Raw genomic sequence first — 26446 nt, forward strand, 5'->3', positions numbered from 1 at the left:
CAAGAGGAGGTCCGGCACGATATTAGGAGGTGCCCCATGACCTTTGTCACGTCAGTGTATTACTGTTACTAATGGTAAGTGGAAACCAACTGTTTAGCTGATTTACTTTCCGCTGGGCGACATTCCCTACATCTACACGTAATAATTACTGAGTAAGGCAGTGCATGGCGTAGGGAAAATCGTGCCTGTACTATTTATTTCCTTCCATACCCTATTCACGTAAAAATGACTGTCCGTAAGCCACCATACGCAGACTAACCTCTCTCATCTTATCCTCATTCTACCAACGCGAGATACACAATGAGCTTGAATACCTCGTTATACCGTGTGGGACCTCCTTTTGCCCAGTGTAGTACAGCAACTTAATGTGGCATGGCCTCAACAAGTCATTGGAAGTCCCCTCCAGAAATACTGAGCCACGCTGCCTCTAACAGCCTTCCATAATTGCAAAAGTGTTGCCAGTGCAGGATTTTGTGTATTAACTGACATCCCTGTTATGTTCCATATGTGTACCATGGGTGGCAAGAGCATTCTCCCGAATTGCACAGAACGTTCTCCAAACCAATCGGAACAGCTGTGACCTGGTGACATGGTGCATTGTCGTCCATACAAATTATGTCGTTGTTTGGGAACATGAAGTCCACAACTGGCTGCAAGTGATGTCGAGGTAGCCAAACATAACCATTTCCAGTAAATCATCGGTTGAGTTGGACCAGAGGACTCAGTTCATTCTACCTAAAGACATCCCACACTATTATGGAGCCATCACCAGCTTGTGAAGTGCCTTGTTCACAAATTGGATCCAGGGCTTAGTGCGGTCTGTGCCACACTTTAACGCTAGTATCAGCTCTTACCGACTGAATCAGGACTCTTCTAACCAGGTCACGGTCTTTCAGTCATCTGCGGTCCCACCCAGACGGTCACGAGCCCAGGAGAGGCGCTGCAGGCGATGTTGTGCTGTTAGCCACGAGCGGATATTACGAAAGGCTCTACAGGGAGGCAATCGAAATCACTAAACACCCTAATAACTTCAATCGAAAGGAGGAGGTCGTGAAATTAAACGGTATATGGATGCCACTACTGGGTGATGGCGATCGACGGCGACGGACAACAGCCAATTGCACTGACGGTTTCAAAACACGTGACGTCACACCGCGGTGCGGGAGCGCGCGGACACGGAATTTAGCGGCAGTCAATAGCGAGCCAGTGGGTGTGTGGGACCTTCCATCGAGCTACGGACCCCCTTGAAGATGCCTCCCGCAGTCGGAGACGAAACGTTGGTAATTCACACAGAATTCATCAACCGACCACGGCGTAACAGCCCGGATAATAATAATGGACAGTCTGGATGATTGACTGATCCGGCCTTGCAACACTAACCGAAATGGCCTTGCTGTGCTGGTACTTTGAATGGCTGAAAGCAAGGGGAAACTACAGTTGTCATGTTTCCTGAGGGCATGCAGCTCTACTGTATGGTTAAATGATGATGGAGTCCTGTTGGGTAAAATATTCCGGAGGTAAAATAGTCCCCCATTTGGATCTCCAGGTGGTGTTACTCAGGAGGACGTTGTTATCAGGAGAAAGAAAACTGGGGTTCTATGGATCGGAGCGTGGCCAAGATAGATACAAAGTCCATGCCTACCACAGTAGTACAAGTTTATATGCCAACTAGCTCCGCAGATGACGAAGAGGTTTGATACAATGTATGATGAGATAAAATAAATTTTTCAGATAATGAAGGGAGAAGAAAATTTAATAGTCATGGGTGACTGGAACTCGATAGTAGGAAAAGGAAGGGAAGGAAACGTAGTAGGTGAATATGGAATAGGAGTAAGGAACGAAAGAGGAAGCCGCCTGGTAAATTTTGCACAGAGCATAACTTAATCATAGCTAACACTTGGTTCAAGAATCATAAAAGAAGGTCGTATACATGGAAGAAGCCTGGAAATAGTGCAAGTTCTCAGATAGATTATATAATGGTAAGACAGAGATTCAGGAACCAGGTTTTAAATTGTAAGACATTTACAGGGGCAGATGTGGACTCTGACCACAATCTATTGGTTATGAACTGTAGATTAAAACTGGAGAAGCTGCAAAAAGGTGGGAATTTAAGGAGATGGGACCTGGATAAACTGACTAAACCAGAGGTTGTACAGAGTTTCAGGGAGAGCGTAAGGGAACAAATGGCAGAAATGGGGGAAAGAAATACAGTAGATGAAAAATGGGTAGCTTTGAGGGATGAAATAGTGAAGGCAGCAGAGGGTCAAGTAGGTGAAAAGACGAGGGCTAGTAGATATCCTTGGGTAACAGGAGAAATATTGAATTTAATTGATTAAAGGAGAAAATATAAAAATGCAGTAAATGAAGCAGGCAAAAAGGAATACAAACGTCTCAAAAATGAGATCGACAGGAAGTGCAAAATGGCTAAGCAGGGATGGCTAGAGGATAAATGTAAGGATGTAGAGGCTTATCTCACTAGGGGTAAGAGATACTGCCTACAGAAAAATTAAAGAGACCTTTGGAGAAAAGAGAATCATTTGTATGAATATCAAGAGCTCAGATGGAAACCCAGTTCTAAGCAAAGAAGGGAAAGCAGAAAGGTGGAAGGAGTATATAAAGGGTCTATACAAGGGCGATATACTTGAGGACAATATTATGGAAATAGAAGAGTATGTAGATGAAGATGAAATGGGAGATATGATACTGCGTGAAGAGTTTGACAGAGCACTGAAAAACCTAAGTCGAAACAAGGCCCCGGGAGTTGACAACATTCCATTAGAACTACTGACAGCCTTGGGAGAGCCAGGCCTAACAAAACTCTACCATCTAGTGGGCAAGATGTCTGAGACAGGCGAAATACCCTCAGACTTCAAGAAGAATATAATAATTCCAATCCCAAAGAGAGCAGGTGTTGACAGATGTGAAAATTACCGAAATGTCAGTATAATAAGCCACGGCTGCAAAATACTAACACGAATTCTGTACAGACGAATGGAAAGACTGGTAGAAGCCGACTTCGGAGAAGATCTGTTTGGATTTCGAAGAAATGTTGGAACATGTGAGGTAATACTGACCCTACGACATATCTTAGAAAATAGATTAAGGAAAGGCAAAACTACGTTCCTACCATTTGCAGACTTAGAGAAAGCTTTTGACAATGTTGACTGGAATATTCTCTTTCAAATTCTGAAGGTGGCAGTGGTAAAATACAGGGAGCGAAAGGCTATTTACAATTTGTACAGAAACCAGATGGCAGTTATAAGAGTCGAGGGGCATGAAAGAGAAGCAGTGGTTGGGAAGATAGTGAGACTGGGTTGTAGCCTATCCCCAATGTAATTCGATCTGTATATTGAGCAAGCAGTAAAGGAAACAAAAGAAAAATTCGTAGTAGGAATTAAAATGTACGGAGAAGAAACAAAAACTTTGCGGTTATCCGATGACATTTTAATTCTCTCAGAGACAGCGAAGGACTTGGAACAGCAGTTGAACGGAATGGACAGTGTCTTGAAAGGGGGATATAAGATAGAAATCAACAAAAGCAAAACGAGGATAATGGAATATAGTCGAATTAAATCGGGTGATGCTGCGGGAATTAGATTAGGAAATGAGACGCTTAAAGTAGTACATGAGATTCGCTATTTGGGGAGCAAAATAACTGATGATGGTGGAAGTAGAGAGGATATAAAATGCAGAGTGGAAAGCGTTTCTGATGAAGGGAAATTTGTTGACATCGAGAATAGATTTAAGTGTCAGGAGGTCGTTTCTGAAAGTATTTGTATGGAGTTTAGCCATGTATGGAAGTGAAACGTGGACGACAAATAGTTTAGATAAGAACGGAATAGTAGATTTCGAAATGTGGTGCTACGGAAAAATGCTGAAGATTAGATGGGTCAATCACACAGATACTGAGGAAGTACTGAATAGAATTGGAGAGAAGAGAAAGTTGTGGCACAACTTGACTAGAAGAAGGGATCGGTTGGTAGGGCATATTTTAGGGCATGAAGGGATCAGAAATTTAGTATTGGAGGGCAGCGTGGAGCGTAAAAATCGTAGAGTGAGCCCAAGAGATAAATACACTAAACAGATTGAGGAGGATGTAGGTTGCAGTTGGTACTGGGAGATGAAGAACCTTGCACACGATAAAGTAGCATGGAGACCTGCATCAAACGAATTAAGACCACAACAGCATTCAAGTTACGTAAATGTTTCCATCTCATGTAAATAAATCTTTTAATACCATGTGTGCATTTGCGCTGTAGAAAGAGGAGACTGGGTACCCACAACAACATCCTCTCTCTTGCTTCCTTGCAGTACACCGCTCTACACCGTTCAACTGCTGTCCCATGACTTTTGGCGTCTCTGGCGGAATTACAGTGTCATATACAAATCATCAAGATTTTACTTCTGGTCGCTGAACTTTCATTTCCTCACTGATCTCCTCTTCCTACTCCTTTACGTTTCTCTGGATGTACAGACTGAATAGCATGGGGGTAGGCTACAACTATGCTTCATTCTCTTCCTCTCATTCGACTCTTGAAACGTCAGTATTGTTTCTGGTTTATGTGTGAACTGTAGATAATTGAAAAGATGTTGTTACAGTCAGTATTGTCAAAAGCTACCTCTGAATCTATAACCGCTGTAAACTATGAAACCACATACGTAACACTGCTGTGTTTAAAGCTTCAAGGTATGTGAGTATTTTACTATCTGTACTGAACTATCGCCTGGTGTGATGCAATAGCGCGGAAGCTTCATCATAGTCCGATCAAATAAATCAGAACCGTTCAATCACCATTGACCACTAATAAATAATGATGGTCAGATTTCAGTGAAGATCTCGGAATAAAGGGACACCATTTTAGTTAGCAGAAAAACCGTCGCTCTACGTTCTCCGTGGAGCCAAGCGAATGCCATTAAAGGCTACACAATCCATAAGTTGATACTATCGCAAACTATGACAGGCCGCCAATTTTAAGCACCACGAACAAAAAATCTGTCGTTCCTGGAGGACATGACCGTGACACCTTGTAACACCGACTCTAGCCTAGATAATAGCCTTAATTCGTCTACGAAGAAGATCCACGAGTTCCTTCAGATGTGTCACATCCAGTAAGAGCCCATTGTTGATGGTCAGATCCGTCAGATTAACAAAACAGTGGTGCTGTTGCAGTTTCATCTGGTATAGTCCAAACATTACAGGTAACGACTGGACTATAACAGATGAAAAGTAGTAATCAACAGCGCCGCTGTTTAGGACCTGGTTCCTTAGTGGCCCACTCGAGAGGTGATAGGGTGTGTGAATGACTGGAAAACCAGGAATGTGTCATGTGAATATGTACAATCTCTTGTGGGAAAACGTGATTGTCCATAGCACACACATCATGAATACGTTGAAGTAAGCTTCCTTGTTTATATTGATGGTAACCTCCTCCACACAGCTCACTGGACCACCGGTACCCTCGACGCCTCGCTTTGTTTGGGGAAATGGCGACCCTTCAGCCAACACCACGCACACCCAGTCACCTACTGTCCGGTTCCTGTGCTGTTTGGCCCACTGGAGGCGTGCAGCATTATGTGCCGATGTCAGCTGTGACACTCTTAGAGGTATTCAACTCCGCACCTGCACTGCACACACCTCCCTACAAAATGTACACTTGGGAACTGGTTGAGATGGACCTCAGTTCTCAGACAGGGGAATTTCATGTCAGATGTGAAAATTATTGTCATTGAAAATCCGTGCTACTCGTCTCTGGATATTTTTACGACTGTTCTTATGTCACGAGTTACAGTGGTATGTAGGCTGTTTAGGTTTCTATGTTGGTACCGCCACATAGCGCTCTGTATGAAAATCACTGACTGTGCTGTGTGCAGTTTATGGCTGGTTTGCATTGTTGGATTATTCGCTATTGTAGTGTTGGGCAGTTGGATGTGAACCGCACGTAGCGTAAGTTGGAGGTGAGCCGCCAGCAGTGGTGGATGTGGGGAGAGAGATGGCAGAATTTTGACAGCGGAAAATCTGGACGTGTGTCCATCAGAAAGAGTAAATTTCTAATACTGCATATCATGACCTTATATATATATATATATATATATATATATATATATATATATATATATATATATATATATATATATATATATATATGATGACGTTTCAACATTATTAAGGTATATACATTGTTTGTTCTCTATCAAAATCTTTCATTTGCTAACTCTGCCTATCGGTATTTAGTGCCTTCAGTAGTTAGAATCTTTTATTCAGCTTGCAGTATTGACGCACGCTGTATTGCAGTAGTTTGAGTAACGAAGATTTTTGTGAGTTACGTGATTCATGAAAGGTATAGGTTACTGTTAGTCAGGGCCATTTTTTTGTAGGGATAAAAAAATGTCGTGTGACGAGGGCCTCCCATCGGGTAGACCACTCGACTGGTGCAAGTCTTTCGATCTGACGCCGCCTCGGCGACTTGCGCGTCGATGGGGATGAAATGACGATGATTAGGACAACACAACACCCAGTCCGTGAGTGGAGAAAATCTCCGACCCAGCAGGGAATCGAACCCGGGACCTTAGGATTGACAGTCTGCCGCGCTGACCACTCAACTACTGGGGGCGGACTTTTGTAGGGCTCATTGAAAGTCAGATTGCGTTGTGCTTAAAATAAATTGTGTGTCAGTATAGTGATGATAAGAATAAGTAAAGAGATAAATGTCTGAGTACGTTCAGTTTTGCTCAGCTGTTTGAAAATCAAATAACGTAAGAGGTTTATCACCACAGTAATACATAATTTTCTAAGGGGATGTTTCACAGGCGCGTGGGATTAGCCGAGCGGTCTAACTCTGGACTGTATCGCTGGTACCGGCGGAGGTTCGAGTCCCCTCTCGGGCATGGGTGTGTGTGTTTGTCCTTAGGATAATGTAGGTTAAGTAGTGCGTAAGCTTAGGGACTGATGACCTTAGCAGTTAAGTCCCATAGGATTTCACACACATTTGAAGATTTGGTTGTTTCACAGTCATTAGCAACATGATTCATAACACTTACCAGAAATTAAAAGCCATAGCTGCAAAAAATTGAATTGTGGCTCCTGTTTTTATCAAAGCCTTGGAGCAACATTTCTGATAGAGAGCGCTTCTGAGAAAATCATACGCTACACTTACTCACTTGTGCACAAATCACTGCCTGTGAAAGCGGGTAGGTAGCGAGGTCAAGGAGTGTCCTTCCTCCTTGTAGTTTCTAATGTGAAACCAGCAAATAGCCACATCTCAGATGTTCTTTTTAGGTAAGTCCAGGGAGTGTATCAGCAACCGATATTAGCCACGTAGAATTTAAATTACGTTTATTGCGAATGGTAAACACAATCATAGCATACTTCGACATATCAAGTGTGACAATTCCCCCATGTGTATTAATTAGCAAGTAAAGTTCCAAACTCTGGCATCGCGACACGTCGAGTTCGGAAGCCTGCCAGAACGCACATGCCTAGATGACAGCGCCCAGGCGGCACTCCTGATATACGCGAGCGCCACTGCCGCCAGCTTGACGCTGTGTGCTGGCCACACCCCACAGGGCAGCCTATCGGCGCCCGCAGCTGTGCTACAAAGCCTGGAGCACAGGTGCTTAGACGGATTCGAGGGTTGGATTCCCTAACTTCCAGATCGAGGACTCACACTGCCTGGGCTACACTCAGGGTGTATCTTCGACGTAGAAGATCCCCAACCGCACCTGTCGTGTTGTTGCCCATCTGCAAGCTGTCACTGCTGCCCGCCGTCCGGTCGCCGCCGCCACCGCCGCCGCCGGGTCGCCGTCTCTCGGTACTCGCTGATACTGCTGCTGCTGCTGACGCCGCCGCCGTCTCCCTGTGCTCGCCGCCGCCCAGTGCTCGTCGCCACCCCCCATTTTAGTTCCTTTTGTACTTCGGCTTCTCCTGTTGCCCTTGGGGACTGCCTGCAATCGTGGACACCCCAGCTACCACCATCATCTCACCTTCACCTGCTCCCACTGTAACATCATGGAGTGCTTCCTCTGGGATTAACCTGTCTCATCCACCTCCCCTACTCACAGTCTCCTCCCCATCTATCTCTGCTCATCACTGTATCCCCACCTGAATGTCATTCCTGCTCCTACCCCTGCTCCTGCACCTGCTCCTGCTCCTGCTCCTGACTTTGGCCCTGCCCCTGCTCCCGCCCCCCTTCCGCTCCTGTCGCCCACCGAGACGAATTTCCCGCTCTCCCCCCTGCAACTACCACTGCTTCCCCTGCCCGAGTCAGAGTCACCCCCCGCTGCGCCACAGTCGCTGCCACAGAGTGCCCTACCCTCTCACTCGGTGCTACTGCCTCACAGGAGGGCCCTGCCTTCCACCACCTCCCCATCCATCCAGTCCCTCATCCCTCCTCCCAGGCAAGACCTGCATAAAAATCCTCCAAAAATCCACTACCCGCCCCACCTCCCTCTGACTCTTCCATGGATACCACCCCATCTCCCTCCTCTCCAGCCCCCTCCCTGTATACCATCGTCCTAGCCAACCCTGATCCGAAATTCCTGGATGCTCGCACCCTCACCCTTGAAATCCAAAATTACATCCCCACTGCACCCATCACCCAACTTATCCCTCGCAGAGACTGTTGTCATCAAGTCTCCCTCTCCCTCTTTCCATACTGATCTCCTCCGGCTTCTTCCCTGCATCACCTTTGGGCCCCATGCATCCCTCACCCCCTTCCTTACATCCTCCTCTCCTCATCAGCCCCAACTGCCTCGTCATCCGCCGACCCCCACTGCCGTCATCACAAAACTCAGCACTCTGGTCATGGAGGCTGAGGTGTTGGCAGAACTGAACGCCCACCCTGCCCTGGAAGTCCACTTGGCCCGCCGTATTTACAACTCCTCTGGCCCTACTTTCATCATGTGTATATTTAGCGAGTCCACCTCCTCCATCGACCACCTCCTCATGCAGGGAGTCCTGATTTTCAACTGCTGCCACCCTGTTGACCTGTCACGTTCCCCTCCTCAGTCCTACCGCTGCCAGGGCTGTCGCCTGTACAACGACCACCTCAACCAAAACTGCAAGAACCCACCCACCTGCCCCTATTGTGAAGCCTCCCACTTCCTTGATCAGTGTCCCAACCTCGCCTCCCCCCTTCCTGCAATGAACCTCACCCCACCTATTCCTCCAAATGCAAAGACAAACCCCCTCCCACAAACCCTGAACTCACTGTCCCTGTTCGCCCCATCTACTCAACCATCCACCATCACAGTTCCCTCCGTCCTCCGCCTACAGCAGAAGACATCATCCAGCTCCTCACCATTGTCCTGCAGAACATCCACTGCTTCCAGCGCCCCCACACACTCCAGCAGATTTCTCTTGCCACCCGCTCTGTTTTCCACTTAAACACCTATGCCACCTACTCCCACAACCAGGCCCACTTTACCATCACCTGCCTTGACACCCTTGTTTAGGCTCCTGTCTCCCATTCCCGCATCTTTCCCACCTCCAACTTCATGGCGCATCAGCAGTATCGTCTCCTCTACCTCAACATTCTCTCCCTCCCTGCAAACAAATACCTCTTCATGCATACCCTCTCCCAGCACCAGGTAGACTCCTCCATCCTTAATGAAACCTTCCTCCAACCCCACCCTGTTGTCCGCACCTCCCCCTATTTCTTTCACTGCACCGACAATCCCCTACCCCTAGCCCAAGGCGAGGTCGCTATAGGCCACCTCAAGCATCTCCCTGTCCAGCCACAACCCGTCCTCAATGACCCGTCCGAACTCTTCAGCCTATTTTTTCCCTCCCTCACCATCACCTGTGCCACCTATCTATATCTGCCATGCAGGTCCTCTCCCCTTTGACTTCATTTCCCATGTTGACCGTACCTTCTCCATCTATGTGATCGCCGCTGACCTCAACATCCACAGCTGTGACCCTACCACCCTTTGGTGGTGGCATCAGTTCCTTGCCACCCTGCATGTTGACCTTGTTCCTCTCTCACAGCACACCCATCCTGAAAGTTACTCCACCCCCAATGTTATCCTCGCTCCCCCAACTTCCTTGGTTGCATCGCCGTTTATGTCCTCGATCCCATTGGTAGTGACCATCTCCCTGTCCTCACCATCTCCTCTACCTGTCCCGTCCCTGCAGCCACCCACACAGCTGCCCCTCCAGAGCCTGTCCACTGTGCCAATTAGGATGCCTAACAGGAATCCATTGCCTTACAGGTCGAAAGCCACCCCCTCACCTTTCACCACCCTGATGACATCACCCATGCCTCTTCCTTCCTCCAGAAGACCATAACTGACGCTGTGGAGGCTCATGTCCCTTCCAAACTCATCCACTCTCACTGCCCAACGTTTCCTCCACAGGCAGCCCTTCTTCTGCGTCAATCCCGCTGTCTCTACCGCTCCTTCCTCCGCAGCCGTGACCTGGATACTCTCACCCACCACCGGCAATTATAGCGACACATCTGGGAACTCCTTACAACAAGAAAACTCTGGGACTGGCGCCAGACATGCACACGCCTCAACTCCACCCTCCCTGTCAACTCCTCCAAGTACTGGTCAGCCTTCCACCGCCTTACTGGTAGCCATCCCACCCTGCATTACCCCATACTCCATGACGATTGACCCTTTCCTGACTACCTCAGTAAGGCTAAACATTTTGCTTCACACCTATCTGAGGTCTTCTCCATTCCTGACGATCCCCATTTTGAGTATTCCCTCTTCCCCACCATCCTTGACGGCACGGACACCTCTGTCCCCCCGCTCGCCCCTAGCTTCCAGTACTTGGATCGGTTACAGCCCTCAGACATCAACACTCCCATTACTGCACCATCACCACAATCGTCCTCCGCTCCAAACTCAACACCGCCCCTGGTCATGATGGTGTCATCTACCGCCACCTCAAGGAATCCCCCACATCCTTCCTGTCTGTCCTTGCTACCTTCAACAATGTTCTCCTCTCCACTGGATTTTACCCTGACCTGTGGAAGACTTCCCATGTCCTGCTGTTCCTATCGTCCCATCTGCCTCACCTCCATGTTCAGTAAGGTCTTCGAGGCCATCCTCTCTCACCGTATTCACCGCCACCATAACCAACACCACCTCCTTCCCCTTACCCAATGTGGCATCCGGCCTTCCTTCTCCGCCGACGACCAAGTCCTTAACCTTGAAAGGGTACAGTACCGCCCAACATTGAAAATAGGTACAACATACTTCATTATTTTTGTCAGAACAACACATTATTTTTGTAAAATAACTCAATTTCAATTAATACAGCGAAGCTGGATACCAGTGTGGGAAAGAATGACAATTTATTTATTTAATTGATCACATGTGCACTCCCACAAAGTAAATCCCTACATCCAGTTTCGTGAGATCTGTGAAATGAATTAATGTATGGTCGTCTGCTAACTGCAGATAGTGAGTGTGAATACATAATCATCTTTGAGTCGATCCTTTGGCCACCTTTGGTGGGACCAAAGAGATGAAATGTACCTGAGCTTTGAGCGCCTGAAATGTGGCTGACCAATACGGTAGCATGGTCTTCCCCCACCTCGACAGAGGTACGAGATGACCTAGAGAACGGCCATGTTTCAGCACTCTGCCGCTGGATCTTGTGCTGTTAAGACCTTTTTTAGTTGTGCTCCGTAATGACGAAAGAGTGGAGACATGGTATGCATGTGGAATATTTAAGAGTAGTTTGAAATAATAATTTCTCTATTTCAGGAACTTTTGTGGGGAGAATTAAGTGTCAGGCAGGTAATCTTCATGGGATCGTAATAATCTTTGGATGTGACCAACGGCATAATGAAACCACGTGTAGCAAAAAGTTTAAATACTTCCATGTGCTCAAGTTAAGTTGTATTACTAGCGTGTGTACAATAAGTTGAAATATTTAAGAAATAGCGTGTGTACCATAAGTTGAAATATTTAAGAAATGGCGTGTGCAGGACTTGAAATTAGAGACGAGTACTTCCACGTGGTGAGTATTGGGTGAGTCTCAAACTGTGTATGAGACAAAAGATAAAGAGAAGTACTCGTCCATGGTATCAGTTGAGGACTCGCGTATGTGATGAATACATTCTTAATATTACTTTGCGTTATATGATTCCGTGTGACGCTAGATTCAAACTCTGAGAGAGAAGCAAGGTGAGTCGGCCGTCTATCCAGCAACGCCACTTGGCTTGCATTGCACAGGAAGACGAGCATATATCTCCAGAGTTCATAGTAGGAAAGTAGAATTACGAAGTGGGGCAGTGTCGTGTGAAACTGGGATAAATATTAATTGAAGTGGGAAAGCTGAAAGTGATAGTGTTGTGACTATTTAGTGTTTTGTATTTCTTATTGCAGTGTGATGTATGTCATGTAATTTGGGTATGTGTGGTTTGCATGGGAGAGTAGCAAGGTAGTTTCAAAAGTTTAGTGGGTTATTCTTGTTCCTTCTGTATCGCTCGATCTGGAGGAAAGTTTCGTGATGATGATTGTGAGAGTCGAAGTGTGAGATATAATAGAAGATCCACCATCCTATCCAGAAAGGGCACTGTGGCGTTAAATAATTACGAGACCATAATATAGAGATTCACCAATGTAAAGCGATGCCCACTTGGCGGAATTTCTCATGTGCTATTGTTGTAGGTTATAGAATTTGTGTGTCTAGGTTAGAGAATTTATCGGAATAAATAAGATAGTGAAAAGAAAAAGATTGGTGGACTTTTCCTTCGAATTGTATGTTGTCATAATGTCCCGAATTTATAATGTGTGCGCCGTTCATATTCAATGCGGTGGCCATGTGTTGATAAAAGCCGTTAAATAAAAGATAAAAAGGAAAGAAGATGTGGTATTGCCAGTGCATAGTGTACAGTCAGAGTTCTGTAAAATACTGATAGTCAGTTGCGTGTTTCCGTTGCGTATTAATAGTATAGGAGGATAACTTGTATCTTAAGTGTGAGTACTAGAGTTCATGTTACTCGATAAATAAGAATGAATCCACTCGCTTGGCAGACCACTCATCTTGCAGGCCTGACTGCTTGATGCCACAGTATGAGCAAGGCATGTGGGTGCCTCTCATAATTTCGACCCTGCCTGGATATTTTGCTGTTAGTGTTTGCTGTTAAGGATGTTTTTTTGATGGAATATATTGCGATAGCGCTAAGAAGTAAAATTTTTTCTGTTTGCTATTTCTTTCTGGATTGGTGAGGATCTTTTATTTTTTTTATGTAATTAATTGCTATATCGTCCAAGGCTGGAAGATCATTGCATAATTTTTTTGCGTAATGTCCGTAGTAACTAGGTTGCAGTCGAAAAGTGTAGTCACCATGGAGAATAGCGATTCTGGGGTGAACGTAGCAGTGCAGCAGGAAGTAGGTGTCGACCATGGGCTAATGAGCGGGAACGGCAAATACTCGGAAGGGACTGAATTGTTCAGTGGACCACTGCTGGGTGATCATTTGAGCGGCGGGCTTTGTTCACAATTGGGGGCTTTTCCCGACGACGCGGGCGAGCCGGGATTAGGTCAGGTATGCAATGAAAGTGCAGCTACCCTTAGGGAAGCTATGGTTTTACAGGCGAACGAGGTGAGCACGTCGAAAGTAGCAAATGACAGTGTGCTACTGCAGTTTTTACAGAGGATGGATAGAGATAATAAGGAGAGAGAAAGGGAGAATAAGGAAAGATTTAAAGATAATAAGGAAAGATTAGAAGTGATGAGTAGAGATAATAAGGAGAGAGATAGGGAGAATAAGGAAAGATTTGAAGCAACTAAGGGAAGATTGGAAGCAAATAAGGAAAGACTGGAGGCAATGGATAAGGGAAATAAAGAGGCAATGAGGAAGTTACACACAGTTATCGATGAGCATCTGTCCGCAGTTAATAATCGGTTAGATGAGGGGGAGAAGAATCTGGGTGCGATGAAGCAAGTATATGATGCCGTGAAAGAAAAAGCCAATAACTTGGAGGTACGAATAATTGCAATAGAGAGTGATATTACAGAACGTAGGGACGTGTTGCCAGATGAGCGAATCAAAGAGGTACTGGAGGACATACTTGCAGATAAACAAGGGGCATTAGACAGCGTGGAAGCTCAAATCACCCGGCAAGAAGTGGCGCTAAATAAACACAGGGATGAAGTTGCGGAGATAGTGGTCAGAAAGAATAAGATTAGTGCAGATGTAGAAAAGATCAGTATAAGAGGGGAGACGGGTTCTGACAGTACGCAGCAAGAGGTTTATGCCGATCAGGAGGAGATACAATCACCATTACAGTTTAAAGAGGCACAATTAGAAATAAATAGGAAACATAGGGAAGAACTAGCACAGTTGCAAATAATGTGCAGTAGCGAAGGTGACACACCATCAGGTAGATTGCAGAGGGAGAGTGAGATAAATTCAAAAAACGAAAATAGGCAGAAAGCGGAAGACGAACTCAGAGAGTTAGAAGAACGGTTGTGTCGGATAAAACAGGTGGCAAACCCAACTGGGTATAGTCCAAGGCTGTCTCAATTTCAAGATTCATTACCTTCATGGTGGGGACTGCTCCTCAAAACGAAGTTTGTGTGTAACCATTTGAGGGACGAGGCTAGAGCGAAAATGCAGGAAGTTATTAAAGACTGTAGTAGCTACAAGATATTTTGTGACAAGTATTTAAATGACTTCTGGCCGAAAAGTAAGCAGGACCAGGTTAAGCAAAGCATATTGATGATGCCAAATTGTAACGAAGGTAGTATAAGAGATCCAGTGTCGTGCTATCAGGAAATGCTGAGACGAAATAGATATTTGGATGTTCCATACAAACCTGGGGAGCTCATTAGGATCTGTATAACGAAGTTGCCAGTGAGATTGCGCAGAGATATAGCGATAGCAGGCAGAGGCTTAGACGATTCTGCGTCATTTCAGCAGTTGTAATGAGAGGAACATCGTGAATGGAGACACGACTCATAGGTCAGACAGAGTGGAGAATAGGAACGGCGGAAACTATCAGAATGGCAGGAGAGCATGGAATCAGAGGAATGACAGGAATGGAAGATGGCGAGGAAATAGGGGGCAGAATTCATGGGAATATCGACCGTCAAACCGGGAAAATAGAAGATGGGACAGAGATGGAAGAAGAAGGGAAAATCAAAATGATGGGCGAAGAGAGGATAGGCAGTCATTGCGTTCACGACAGGACAATCATTGTCACAATTGAGACGATCAAGGGAAAACAATCGTGTGGGCTTCGTCACATTTCTAACGTCAAATTATGGAAAAGTTACGGATAGATCGAAAGTAGGCAAGTTATGGTAGATAGTCAGTGCATTTATTTGTGGTGTGCAACGTTGTGCAGGGTCAAATCGAACATAAGAATTTTCAGGCGGAATGTCAGGAAGTATGACGGAATAGACTGGTTGAATGAGGCATGAATAGGAGTCGACAGAGTGTTATTGTACGCATTTTTTTTTTTTGTCATATGAATAAGGATCAAGCAGAAACGACGTGATGATTAATGAGTGTATAAAGATGGTAGATAGAGAAGTGACGTGATAAATAGTAGTGGATAAAGGTGATATTTAAGGAGAGAAGTGACGTGAAGCAGTGTGATTAATAAAGAGAGATTCGACGTGATGAAACAGTGGTAAATAAAGCTGAGTAGAACTAATAATGTGGAGGTGTCTTCGAGGTATGTTACAGAGAGGCCTGTGTATGCTGCAATCGAGATTGATGCGAATGGCGAAGGAAGACCAGGAAATGATGGAGTAATCGACGGACGGAGAGCCGAAATACGAATGAAGAGATGAGGACAACTGCACAACGTGAAAGGACATAAAGGGAGTATGAGATCCAGATGGTGAACGTTGTGGAATACTGACGTAAGATGTAATATAAGTGTAAATGTAATTCTTACCATAACAATTGCTATATGAAAAAAATTATTTTTGTTGTTGTTGTTGTTGAAGCCTGGTACCAGTATAACTAATCAAAACGGTACCAAGAATGTGTACAGTTATTTTGCAGGATGAATAATTTGTGTATTTTTTGTTCTTAGATGAAATGTCGCAATTCTAAGTTGATATTTAGCAGGATGAATAATCGGTAAAGTGAATGCAGAGGTAAGCCGATGGAGAGAGGTGCCAGAGTGAAAGGACGAATTCTGAGACTGGAAAGCTATCTCCGAAGCAGCTTCATGTGTTATGTGGTTGAGTATAAGGGAGCAAAGGTATGGTATGTTGTCGTGAGTGTGGTGGTGTTAAGGTTAGCTGACTTCTAGACCTATTCTGTTAGTGTATTAATGGAATGAATGAGAAGGAAAATGTGATGTCTGGTGAGGAAGAGTAGTAGAGTAGTGTGATCAATGCGCACACTCCTGTAAAGGGGATGCTACCGATCCATACCTAAAACACTATTGTGTTATTGTTTGATTTGGATGAACCTCGATGGCAGGTCAGGATCTGGCATCATGTGGATGGTTCATACATGTCCTAGAAATGTTGTTATATATAATAAAAAGGTAAAATATATAAAGAGATACTAATTTCAGTCTGTCACAAGCACAAAGGTGCATTGTACATTGTAGATTTAGAGTCATTAGTTTCTAAAATGTTTATTGTGTTAGGATGTTAAAGTGGTTTACTATTTAATAACATGTGGTAGGTAATTGTGAGCTGTGTAGATTATTTATTATTTTTTTGTTAGAACACTTTCAAGTGGTATTAATTTCAGTCTGTCACTAGCACAAAGGTTCACTGTATATTGTAGTTTTAGAATAAACAGTTTCTAATATTTTCACTGTGATAGGATGTTAGAGTAGCCTACTATTTGATATTGTAATTATGAGCTGTATAGATTGCTTATTATTCCTTTTTTTTTTTACGCTTTCATGTTTTCTATGAGGGACGACAGGTACAATCAATAGCACAAGTGTGGGCTGTATATAGAAAAGGGATAAATGTTGATGTGGTATGTGTAGAAAACTAGGGTGTATAATTTTATGTTTTTTAGAACAAAGATTCTTTTATTACCAATCTATCTAATAGATCATACATGTAATCAATGAGTATTTAAATACTGTAAGAATATCCTTTTGTCTGTAATGTTGCGAGATGCATGGAAGGGTCTGACTGATTGGGTGTCGTAGCGCTGAGATGCTACGCAGAACGCGCCCTACTGCTAGCGAGGCTGAGCTGACATCGCCATGGCGACGGGCGACAGAGCCGCGGCACTCCCCACTCCACTGCCGGTCGGGGTACACTCCACGTGCCCGCTACAGCAGGTCAACGGCCTGGGGCGACACGCATGTACCACTGGCTATTCATAAGTTCCCCCACCCTTACGACTGGGGAAAGTATCCTGCTCAACGGCGGAGCAACGGCAGAATGAACGACGCGCGGCAGAGTCCGGCGGGCATTTGTTACCAGCAACTATTAACTAGTACTGGTCTGTGGAGCTGTGAAGCAAGATGACTGCTCGTATGTCTCCATAAGGTGGAAAGTGAAAGACTGGTGTTGCCACGTTGTGAGTGGTGGAAAAGATTTTGTTGTTTTGTTTTGTCTTGACCACTGAACGGTGGGATCCATAAAACTTTGGCAGTGACTGGTTAAGTGTGCTATGTGAATTGCATGTGGGACGCTTGGTATACTTAAAGAGGACAGTTGTCACTTGGTGACTAATTATTGTATGAACGCAAGAAAGTAAAGAGGGACATTGACATTTGCAATTGTAGTTGGAGACATTTCTTTAATTGGTGCGGGAATAAGTGCTGTTTGTTGGAACTTACGACTTTTAATTACACCATGAACTGAAAGGACAGAACCGTGGGTAATAGTAGTTGTAGGGCTATTTCTGGACGACCAGATTCGTGTGGATGGTGCGCTGAGAGTGACTATGACATTTGTGTTTAATGTGAGATACAGTTTACTGTTCAGTGCGTGTTCAAAATGCCGATTTGAGTGACTTAAAGACTCTCGTCCGGGTAACCATGGTAGAGCTTGACACCGAGACAGTGTTTCTAGGGAACCTGTCAGCAACTTTTTTGACCCCAATAAAATCACAGAATGAAATGATTCCATGTGACTCGCAAGATAGGGAATAATGTATTTGTACTTGTAATTGTGTAAATTTTTTTTTAATTATATGTTTCATTCTTGAAGGGACAGCAAGTGTAATTGTATTTCATTAACATTTGTGTATAGAATAGTTAGTGTTTTTGTTTTTGTTTGTTCTGGGTTACCAGTTCATGTAGCATGTTTATTAGAATATTTGGTACAGAAATGCTTTAATTATTAGCCAGTGGCGTAATACTAACGTAGCGGCTCTTGTTGCATTGGTCAGTAAGGTTGTCACTGGGGACAAGAGTTTGCATTGCACAACAAATATCGGAATTAACTGATGTATTTTGATGTCGTGGACAGTAATGATCTTGTTGGTGTGTTGAATGAAACCACTTATTTTCATTATCACAGTGGTGATATTTCACATTAAAGTGTAACAAAGGCTAGTCAAAATGCAAGTTCTTGTCGTCTAAATGTGTAACAATAGAGAAATGAGCAGCAGAGTAAGATACGAGAGCTACTGGTGGATTCAAGCACTTATTGCTAACTATTTATTGCGTGTATTGATCAAAGTTGATGGACTGACTAGCTCAGCAGCAGGTATTTGTACTGGTGGAGAAGGATAAGGTTAAACTCACAGTCGTGTAGTGGTGGCAATTGCTTAAGTGATGATAGTTAACAAGGTATGACTTGATGTCTTAGGTTGACTATATTACGTAACCAGCATGTAACTTGTGGTATATTTCATTGTTTATTCTTCTCAGTTTTATTTCTCTGTAGGTTTGATGTGTATTTTAGAGTAATGGTATGGAGCCTGACATTCTACATGTAACTAGTGTATGTAATGTTTTTCTTTTGTTGATTTTGTTTTGTATTTAGACTTTGCTGTGTAAAGGGTTTTACCCCACAATTTATGAATGTCAGATTACTTGCGCTGTGTTTGGATGGTGAGCTATTTAAAATTTCATGATTACAATTAGTATTTTTCTTATTTGTCATAGAATTAGTGAAGTTTGGATTACTCAAAAAAATAACGAAGATCCCAGTAACTAAGCAAATTTGTATTTCAACATTATTTTTTATTCGTATGATTTTTATTTGTCATGTGGATTGTTGTAAATTTGTATGTGTACATTACTCCAGAATGTGGAGAGTACAATAATGCAAAAACTGTGTCAATAATTTGGTAAAGTAACAGCATTTGGTCATCTGATTGAGGTCACCAGGGGCTAAGGTTTCCTCCTGGTTATTTTGATGACTTGCTACGTTCGTTCTAATACAGTTTTCTTTAAGAAAATGTTCAGAACTACCCTCGCACTGCAAGGATAGTACCATGCCATTTTTTTCTGCATGGGTAGCCTGTAGTGAAAGGGTACAGTACCGCCCGACATTGAAAATAGGTACAACATACTTCATTATTTTTGTCAGAACAACACATTATTTTTGTAAAATAACTCAATTTCAATTAATACAGCGAAGCTGGATACCAGTGTGGGAAAGAATGACAATTTATTTATTTAATTGATCACATGTGCACTCCCACAAAGTAAATCCCTACATCCAGTTTCGTGAGATCTGTGAAATGAATTAATGTATGGTCGTCTGCTAACTGCAGATAGTGAGTGTGAATACATGATCATCTTTGAGTCGATCCTTTGGCCACCTTTGGTGGGACCAAAGAGATGAAATTTACCTGAGCATTGAGCGCCTGAAATGTGGCTGACCAATACGGTAGCATGGTCTTCCCCCACCTCGACAGAGGTGCGAGATGACCTAGAGAACGGCCTTGTTTCAGCACTCTGCCGCTGGATCTTGTGCTGTTAAGACCTTTTTAGTTGTGCTCCGTAATGACGAAAGAGTGGAGACATGGTATGCATGTGGAATATTTAAGAGTAGTTTGAAATAATAATTTCTCTATTTCAGGAACTTTTGTGGGGAGAATTAAGTGTCAGGCAGGTAATCTTCATGGGATCGTAATAATCTTTGGAAGTGACCAACGGTCATAATGAAACCACGTGTAGCAATAAGTTGAAATACTTCCATGTGCTTAAGTTAAGCTGAATTACTAGCGTGTGTACAATAAGTTGAAATATTTAAGAAATAGCGTGTGTACCATAAGTTGAAATATTTAAGAAATGGCGTGTGCAGGACTTGAAATTAGAGACGAGTACTTCCACGTGGTGAGTATTGGGTGAGTCTCAAACTGTGTATGAGACAAAAGATAAAGAGAAGTACTCGTCCATGATATCAGTTGAGGACTCGCGTGTGTGATGAATACGTTCTTAATATAATTTTTCGTTATATGATTCCGTGTGACGCAAGATTCAATCTCTGAGAGAGAAGCAAGGTGAGTCGGCCGTCTATCCAGCAACGCCACTTGGCTTGCATTGCACAGGAAGACGAGCATATATCCCCAGAATTCATAGTAGGAAAGTAGAATTACGAAGTGGGGCAGTGTCGTGTGAAACTGGGATAAATATTAATTGAAGTGGGAAAGCTGAAAGTGATAGTGTTGTGACTATTTAGTGTTTTGTATTTCTTATTGCAGTGTGATGTATGTCATGTAATTTGGGTATGTGTGGTTTGCATGGGAGAGTAGCAAGGTAGTTTCAAAAGATTGGTGGACTTTTCCTTCGTATTGTATGTTGTCATAATGTCCCGAATTTATAATGTGTGCGCCATTCATATTCAATGCGGTGGCCACGTGTTGATAAAAGCCGTTAAATAAAAGATAAAAAGGAAAGAAAATGTGGTATTGCCAGTGCGTAGTTTACAGTGAGAGTTCTGTAAATTACTGATAGTCAGATGCGTGTTTCTGTTGCGTATTAATCATATAGGAGGATAACATGTAACTTAAGTGTGAGTACTTGAGTTCATGTTACTCGATAAATAAGAATGAATCCACTCGCTTGGCAGACCACTCATCTTGCAGGCCTGACTGCTTGATGCCACAGTATGAGCAAGGCATGTGCGTGCCTCTCAACCTTACCAATCTTCTTTCCCTCCAAATTAACTCCCGTTGCTCTGCTATCTTTGTTTCCCTCGATCTCCAGAACGCCTATGACCGTGTCTGGCATCCCGGGCTCCTCTTCAAACTCCAGATGTATGCTCTCCCCATCAACTTCATCCATCTCGTTGCTTCCTTCCTCTCCCATCGTCCCTCCTATGTGACTATCCACAGTTCCAACTCCAGTACTTTCTATTCCTCTGCCGGTGTGCCCCAAGGTTCTGTCCTTTCCCCTCTCTATCTGCTGTACACTGCTGATATGCCGAAACCTTCGTGTTCATCTTCTCCAGTTTTCTGATGACACCGCCTTCCTAGCCATTTATCCTACCCTTCAATAGTCCCAACGTACCCTCCAAACCCACCTTGACCAATTCACCACTTAGTGCAATGAGTGGTTCCTCCATATCAATCCCTCCATGACCCAGGCGATGATAATAGGCCGCACCACCTGCTTCTTCCGCCTCCATGATTTCTACCTCACCATTTATGGCCATCCTATCCACCTCACTCCTAACCTCAAATACCTTGGCCTCACACTCGACCGCCACCTCACCAGGACTCCCCATCTCCTTACCATCCAAAACAAACCTCACAACCGCCTCCGCCTCCTGAAACTCCTGTCCGGCTGGACGTGGGGTCTGCATCCTTCCACCATCCTTCACACCTACAAATCCTTGATCCGTCCCATCCTCTGTTATGCCTGTGTAGCATTGATTTCCGCCCCTCCCCGGTTCTATAAAGCCCTCCAAATCCTCGAACACCTTGCGCTCCACCTCACCTTCCACATCTGCCTTCCATCCCCAACGAGCATCCTCTACGACCTCATCCCCCTCCCCCACCTTCTCCTTTTCCTTGAACACATCCACACACTATGTATTGTCCACCGCCTTGATCCCCCTCACCGCCAGGTGTCTCCCTTCCTCTCCACCCCCAACCAGTTGCCGCGCCTTTACCATTGTGTCCCACCCTCTCTCCATCTCCACACCCTCCATCTCAACTTCCACCGCCTATCCCTCCCAGATGATGAGCTTCGCCCCTACCCTTCCTACCAAATCTAACCCCATCTTCCTGCCTCCTCCTCAGGGCTCCCACTCCTCCCCCTTCCTCCTCCTGAGCGGCTTGCCCCTCCTACTTCCCTCCCTCTCTTGTGCCCTCTTTCAGTGTCTCTGCACTCCCTCCTGCCCTGTCTTCCCTCTTCATCTCCCACCACACGTATCTCCTGGCCACTTTGTGTACCCGCTGACACCACTATTCTCTTCATCCCGCCGCTTCCCCTGCTGCCCCTTGCTCTTCCTCCTTTTCCATCCTCTCTGATCTTTCCCTCGGCAGGTCCCACCTGGCAGTTTTATTCTTCGTCGTGTGTGCTACAAGTGGGTTTTAAGTGTGTTGTTCTGGAGTTTTTTTTAATACCGTGGCCGACTTTTAACCTGTGCATGTCCATTCAGTGTCTTCTCTGTGTTTTAAGCATCGCCAACTGTGTTTTTTAACTTCCTGGTGACTTTTTTAACTGTCCCCTGTGAACGTCTCCATGTCAGTCTAATTTTACCTCCATTTTCTCCCTTTACTCTGTTTTATGTTCCCTTTTTTATCGCCTTATGTATGTAACATTTCTTCTTATTTATTTTAGTTGTCATGTCGCTCGGCTGAAGAACGGCGGATTGTGCTGCTGACAGCCCTCCCCAGCCCATAGGGGGCAGGAGAATGAAATCACAATAAAGCAAAAAAAAAAAGTGCCCAAACCTTAGCCAAGTGCGCAGTATGTAGGAGGGTGGACCAAAGTGCGCGAGAGGCTGGTGTAGCCGACTCGGACAAGTCTGTTACAGTAAACAAATACATTGGTGACTAAGGAAATCTCACTGTACGTCGATGCTTTCAGGTCCATTAAGCATAAACTATCAAACTGATTACGTGACTACTTATAACAGGTCGACCAAACCACCCTCACACCGAGGTGTAATAATGTTGAGGTGGACTAATACAAGAAGGTGAAAATGAGTGCATATCTTTGTTTTGAAAATGTTGGTTTTAGTCTATAGCCACAGTTTGTTTATTTTCCCTCCCAGCTACCAGTTTCGGTACACACTACCATCGTCAGGCCATCCTCTGGCACGCATTCGTGACCCTCACTTCCCAATTAACTGTGTCAGATTTTTGTATTTGACACGTTACATCTACTTGGGAAGTAAATGTAACCAGTAGCAAAATAAATAAACTGCTATTGAAGACTAAAACAAAAAATTTCAGTATTGTATTCGTCGTTGTTCGACTGACAGTGTGTGAGGAATATGTATTTTTATATGTAAACTGAGGTGGATGGGGAAGAAAGGAAGCGGCTGGGAATGGGGTACTGATGTCAGCTGCATCGAGGCTTTATGCAGAATCAGCGGCGACGCGTGGAAAGTGTGTGCCCTGCCGCAGGCCGCCTCAGCGCTACTCTGCGACTGCACTGAGTTATCTCCACTGCTCCTACAGAGAAGACAGACAAATACGAGAACCAAGCAACACAGCCGGCCGAAGTGGCCGTGCGGTTAAAGGCGCTGCAGTCTGGCACCGCAAGACCGCTACGGTCGCAGGTTCGAATCCTGCCTCGGGCATGGATGTTTGTGATGTCCTTAGGTTAGTTAGGTTTAACTAGTTCTAAGTTCTAGGGGACTAATGACCTCAGCAGTTGAGTCCCATAGTGCTCAGAGCCATTTGAACCAAGCAACACAATACCGCTGAGGAGGCAATAAACAAATGTAGAATTTGCCCTCCATAGTTCTGGACACTTACAAAGCATTAATGTAGTGAAAGGAATGTACGGCCGACCTCTCCAGACTGGATGTGCTGCCTCAGACTAACTCTTAATAAGCGTGTCACAAGTGCTGATGTCGTGACGTTACAGACGTGTATAACCGCGTGAGGCGTGCAGCGACACGGCAGTTTTCTACGGCAGGTGCTTTTTACGTCTGCGTATGCCTGTCAGACGCTGGTTACGCCTTGACGAGTTTTCGGCACTGTGTATGATGGAACTGTTTAACAAACCACAGAAAAACACTCGAAAAAAGTACAGAATGTTAGAAAACTAAAATATATTTAATGCAAATGAAGAGAAAGGAGCAGGTAAACCTCGGAAGACGGACATGGATGTTTTGTTCAATAAAAAATGCGACACGCCATTCATGTCTTACATTTTCTGCTGTGTAAGAGGCTGTAGACATCAGAATGTAGAGCTTTGGCTTTGACCGGAATGACGGTCATTATCTTACCCCTAGGAGACTATAAAGTAATTCGCCAAATTATTTACATCAAAACTTCAGAAAACAGCATTCGAGATAGCTCGGCAATGTATACGGTGGGGCCGCCACCGACCCCTTGTCTGGTAGCCCAGTGGTAATTGTTGTTTTTGATAACAACGATGGAGATATTTCTTGTGAACTTGAACTTTTTGTTTATATTTAACACCGAAGGAATTTCGAGAACATACGACATAAGAACGTCATCATCAGAAACTTAGTTCCATGCTGTAACGGAGTTTGTGACCCAGAGCAATTTTCGTGGCACATCATCAATGTTGCATCTCCTTAATTGCTAGGTATGTCATGCTGTCGAGTTACAAACTAATGATCTGAGGATAAATGTTGTTATGATGAGACTTGATGATGAATTTAGCCTTCAAGATAGCTCGCCAGTTTATATGGTGGGGCAAATAAAGGTTGCCCAGAGGACAGAGTTCCAGGGTACAAAGGAACACAGCAGGGTGAAGGAAATACAGTACTGACCTGTCTGTAGCAGATGCCGCGAGTGACCACCGTCCACTTCTTGGCACTTGTGGGTCCAGGTCAGGCAGCTGCTAAACGTGGATCGAAGCTGGACCGCTGTGATTGATGCAGTCTCATCCCAAATGCTCTGCTGCAGTCCTTGAAGGCTATGAGGGTTGTTGCGACACACCCTAGACATGAGAGCTCCCCACACACAATGATTGCACAGTGACAGATAATGTGTAATGGCTGGCCAGGTACGGTTGTGATCAGACTGAGACACATGACTCCTAAATTTGGCTGGCTGTATGGGCAGCTGCTCCATCCTGTTGAAACTAACTGTAGGTGTTTACCTCCTCCGTTAGTGCTGCCAGAAATGATTTCAAAATGTTGGCAATGTAACGCCTCGAAGTCAGACTCTGATGAAAGCAGGTGGGGCCAATAGCGTGGTGTGCAGACACTGCACATCGAACCCCATAGTTGCGATTACGCAGCTGTGTTTTGTGGAAATTGTAGGGATTATATTAGACAGCCCCTACTGGCCTATTCTACGTCAACATCAAGAATTTGTAGTTCAGTAGGACTGAGGCACGTCTTACGGTGCTGGGCAATCGACAGTAGACATTCATCTGATGTTTGGAGGGGGTGTCATAGGAATATCGGCGACACTCCAGGCCCTGGAAAATCAGACAAGGCAATTTCCAGTTTTGCAGGTGTGGAGTACACTACAAAGATAAAATTCTCATGTTTGATCGGTAAATGGCTACAGAAGTATTCTTCTGTTGTATAATTTTCCTGTAAGGTTTTTATGTGCAGATTTCATGTTAGTTTCCAGTCAATGGTTAGTCCTGTGCATTTTAGTGAGTTACTAAACTGGATAGGATGGTTTCATGAGGCAGTAGTTGCGGGGGTGAAAAGCGGCGATTTGTCATATTCAATTGTACGGATCTTGGTATGGGTGGTTTCAAGGTGTCTTTGGTTGCACCTGGTTGAGGTGGGGTCGTCAGCAGATTGGAGGAAATGGGCAGGGTGATTGAACCCACCCACTCCTACCATTTCCATAAAGAGTATATTTTTTGTCAGCTTATCCACTAACTCAATATTAGCAAATTCGTCATCTCTGCACCTCTTACCATTCTGTGTGTGTGTGCGTAGAGGGTGAGGGACTAGTGTCTGTGCCCCCAGAACAGCATTGCACAGTTCCTCGTCTGCAGCATAGCGACGTGCAGATGCATGTGCCTCAATGACTCCCCATCACGTGTTGTCAGGTGTGGTGAGGTCAGGACTTCTTGGTGGCCATTTCAAGGGAGCCAGTGTTGCTGATGAGCCACGACCTGTCCAACCAACTGAGAAATTGTTCTATATACACTTGTATTCGCAAGAGTAGCACGCGGCTAGAAATACTAAACACCCTTTCCAGGAGGATATTGCAGCACCGACAGGCGTTACTGAGCCGGCCCACTGTTTCTGTGCTGACAACAAGACAGCGTCCCCGCGCTCCGCGCAGCCGCTACAACAGTGCCGTCGCGCTGCCGTCAGCTTCTTCTCGACTAATTTTCTTGACTGCCACGTGGCAAGCTCACAAGCCCTCTCACTGCGCTCTCAGTGTGGTCTGCTAGCGTCGGTGTGATGGTGTATAAAGTGGCCAGGTGCTGGGCTAACACTAATTCAGACGTATCTGTGATTTCA

Source organism: Schistocerca americana, chromosome 11 (genome assembly GCF_021461395.2).
Source record: "Schistocerca americana isolate TAMUIC-IGC-003095 chromosome 11, iqSchAmer2.1, whole genome shotgun sequence".
NCBI lineage: Eukaryota > Metazoa > Arthropoda > Insecta > Orthoptera > Acrididae > Schistocerca > Schistocerca americana.